General features: G+C 61.0%; 1 protein-coding gene across 1 annotated transcript in view; it reads right to left on the reverse strand.

Annotated features, from left to right (window-relative positions):
- IL6R (interleukin 6 receptor) overlaps positions 1-3,690 on the reverse strand; it is a 56,246-nt gene that overhangs the window by 1,619 nt on the left and 50,937 nt on the right. The window lies entirely within an intron of this gene.

Raw genomic sequence — 3,690 nt, forward strand, 5'->3', positions numbered from 1 at the left:
CCCCCTGCTTCCAACACCCCCACCCTCCCCATTTCTCCCCCACACCCTGGGGTCCTTCTCACAGCAGCGGCCCTGGGCACCATTTGGGCATAAGTGACTCATCTGACAGGAAAGTCATGTCAAACAGGAAAGAGATAGACATCTCTCTGCTCTTAGCTCCCTGCACCCCGCACCCCTGGGCCCAGCACCACGGCTCAGTGGCTGAGAGAAGTCACTTGACAGCCCAAAGGAAGATGAGATGCCGATAACCGCCTTCAAAGGGACAGTCAGGTAGGTCTCCTTCCTGGAGGGGCCGGTCCCACAGCTCCCCACCACCCCACCGCTGCTTCCCGCCCGGTCCCTGCCCGCTGACCCCACAGCGGTCCCCCTGGCCCCGCCGAGTGTCAGTTGCTCCAGGAAGGGCTGGCAGGGAGGAGGCGAAACCAATGTCAAAAAACCGAGGGCCGGGAATTTTCCTTGGGTTTCTTTTTACATGTCGACAGGCTATTCCTGTCCCCGTTGAGATACATCATTGATAGTGGCTGCCACTGGCTCGCGGCCTGTCCTCCGCCTGGAATAAACACCCTCAGGGCCCTCGCCGGGCTGGCGCCGCTCAGGAAGGGGCCCAGCAGGGTCTCCCCGCGGCTACGCCAGGTCCTCGGGTCCTCGGGCGGGTCGTCCCGCATGAGGGGACAGGACAGAGCTATTCCACTCTGGGCCCCCAAATACTCAGACCCTCTGTCGGAGGAATCCCACTTCGGGGAATCCGCCTGAGGAAATAACAGCCATGGAAAAAGCTTGATGCGCGAAGATGTTCAGCACGGCATTGTTTACAAAAGCAGCCGGCCCAAGGGCCCCGTGAGAGGCTGGGGAGGCGAACGTGGGGGAGGGGTCTGCAGGCAAGGACAGCGAGGCTCACGACCAAGTCGTGACCGTGTGGAAAACGCTCATGTTCTGATTAATGCTCAGTGTAAAAAGGCAGGATACGGAATAATCACGGCTACGTAAAAACAAACAAGACACTACGCACAGAGGAAAAAGACTCAGGAAATGCGTTAATTGTAACGTGTCCCAGGCCTGGGGCCCGTCTGCCCGCCTGGGTTCACCGCGTGGAAATCCACAGAGCGGTGCCCGCAGGACGTGCGCCCTGTGCCGTGTGTCTGTCTGGCCTCCAGCACATTCACGTTTTAAAAGTCAACCGTGGCTGGCTTCACGTGGCCTGTGTTTTTCGTTTCTTCTTTCTGTTTGTTGATATTTAGCAAATGCCAGAATTTAGCAAATCATCACACACTAAAAATCGTTACGTCTCTATCGACGTTATTTGACCCCCGTGGAAAGCAATCTCCTCCGTCTTTAGATTCTTTTCAAAGCAGTGGATCGGGAAACCTGAGGAAGGTGCTCTGTCCTTCTTTGGAAATGTTTTGAGGAGCGGATGAGACACTTTCTGAAAACCACGGAGCTCAAGGGGCTTTGAGGCCAGCCAGCCTGGGGCTGTCCACGCCGGGCACTCCCCACCCCGGCCAGGGGTCTGAGCGGGGCCTGGGGGCCAGAGCGGGGCGGGGCAGGTGGCAAAGCCACAGCCCAGCCGTCCGCTTCCAGGCACCTCCACCTCTCCCTTTTATCCGTTTTACATACATGGGCTTCGGAATGTTTATTTAAAGAAAAGCTTCTCTCCACGGAAAGAAAAAATTCATAATAACCCTCACTCTTTTCTTGAGAAAATAAGAGGGAAGAACCAAGACCTAGGGAGAGGAAGTGACCCCATCCCCCCCACGGCCACACGGGCAGCCACTGTCCCCAGTCACTCCCATGGCTCAGCGCGTCACGCGAGTGCCACCGCCGTGAAGGGGGCCAGCGCGTGGCTGTGAGACATTGTGACGAGACACTACGCACAAAACAAAACGACCGAAATCACAGGGACGTGCCCGCGGGACGTCCTCAGCCAGGGAGGTGCCCGCGGGACGTCCTCAGCCAGCAGTGATCGGTCCCGTCTCGGCAGACGGGCAGGAGAGTCTCCGCCGTGGGACCTCCATTTCCCACGCCGGGTGGCACGAAACGAAGACAGAACTGATGTCACTACGGTGGGGACGTCCGCCCCGTCAGCCCGACGCCCGTCAAGCAGACGGCAGACTCTCTCCGCTGGCACGCTTGAATTGTCACAAACGACCGGTGACCTCACTGGGAAAACACTCAGGGAACTCCCGCGCGTTGCTCGAAACACCGGGTAGACATGTGAAACAGGGAAACGCGGTGTCGTGGGCCGCAGGGTGGACTCCCGCCCGCCCCCCGCGCAGCCCGTAGCGTGTGGCAGTCGCTCGGCCGCGTCCTCACGCTCGGCTCCGCTCCCGCGGGGCCTTCCACACCCTTTGCTTGACGTGACGCGAGGGGCTTGGGGAGAAGGGGAGATTTTCGTCACTTGGAGTAACTGGCCTCTTTCCAAACGAATCTGCCTCGTACAGGAGAAAACGGAGACTCGCCAGGCCAGGACACAGACTGCTGACGTGTCCTCGGCACAGGGCGCTGAGCCTCCGGGGACTCTGGTTGCATAGCAACCAGCCAGGGTCCAAGCAGCATCAGCACAGCAGCAAATGAGGTCTGTGACGAGCGCTGTGGCCGGTCCCCAGCCCAGGTCCCCGACCTAATGCTTCTCTGTCAGTGGTTACCAGCCCCCCAAGATGACGCTGCCCGTAAATGTGCCACGGGCAGGCGGTGGGCTGAGGGCAGCCACTGGGCGCGCCTCTCAGCTGACAGCAGGCTGGCACGGTGCGCACGGCTTCTAGTCCTGGCTCTGCTAACGACAAAGCATGTGTCCTCGGGCAAGTCATCCCACCCTCAGGGCTGGTTCCTCGTTTGCAAAGTTAAAGAATTTGCCGGAAGAGACGTGAGGGCCCTGTGAGGAGCAGAGCTGTGGGTGTGAGTCTCGGCTGTGCCACCGCGAGCTGCAAAATCCACCACCGCTTTCAGCCTTAGTCACCTCGTGGTCACCTCGTGGTCACGGAGAAATCCCAGTGTGTACAGTGTGGGGTCTGCGGCCGGTTACGAGGAAGCCCTAATACGCAGAAATGGAAACGGGACGCAGAAGCACGTGCGCCAGGCGAGGCGGGGAGACCCCGAGTGCTGGCAGGGCCCCTCTGCGCCCCCCAGTGTGACAGACGGCGTTCTCAGCCTCCCGAGGAGCTGCCTCCACCCGCCCTGTGGGCGCCCGCCCGGCCCCTCACTGGAAACCGAGCGAGAGCCACAGTGTGCTGCCATCCTGCTAACCCTCCGGCTCGCCCACCACGTGGTCAAGCTATTCGGAGGTCACTGTGAGAACCCACTGAACTGCCGTGTGGGCCACTCCCCGCCAAGGCCTCACCCTTCCCTCCCAAGGCCCTCGACCTCCGCCTCCCACGGTCCGCAGCCAGAGCCTCGGAAAGTCACACACCAGGGGTGAGGGAGGACGGACAGCGTGTGGTCACGGGGGACAGCGTGTGGTCACGGGGGGCTCTCTCTCTCTCTCTCTGGACAGCGTGTCATCATGGGGGGACAGCGTGTGGTCACGGGGGGACAGCGTGTGGTCACGGGGGACAGCGTGTGGTCAGGGACAGCGTGTCGTCCCGGCGGGCAACCCCCCAGCAAAGTCGGGGCCCAGCCTGGCTCCCTGCAGGGCTTCCACGCGGGCCGCAGAGTGCGTTCTTGCAGTGAAGCCACGGACACCGGCGGTTTCCTCCG

The sequence above is a fragment of the Pteropus alecto genome, unplaced genomic scaffold, assembly GCF_000325575.1.
Source record: "Pteropus alecto unplaced genomic scaffold, ASM32557v1 scaffold49, whole genome shotgun sequence".
In the NCBI taxonomy this organism is placed as follows: Eukaryota; Metazoa; Chordata; class Mammalia; order Chiroptera; family Pteropodidae; genus Pteropus; species Pteropus alecto.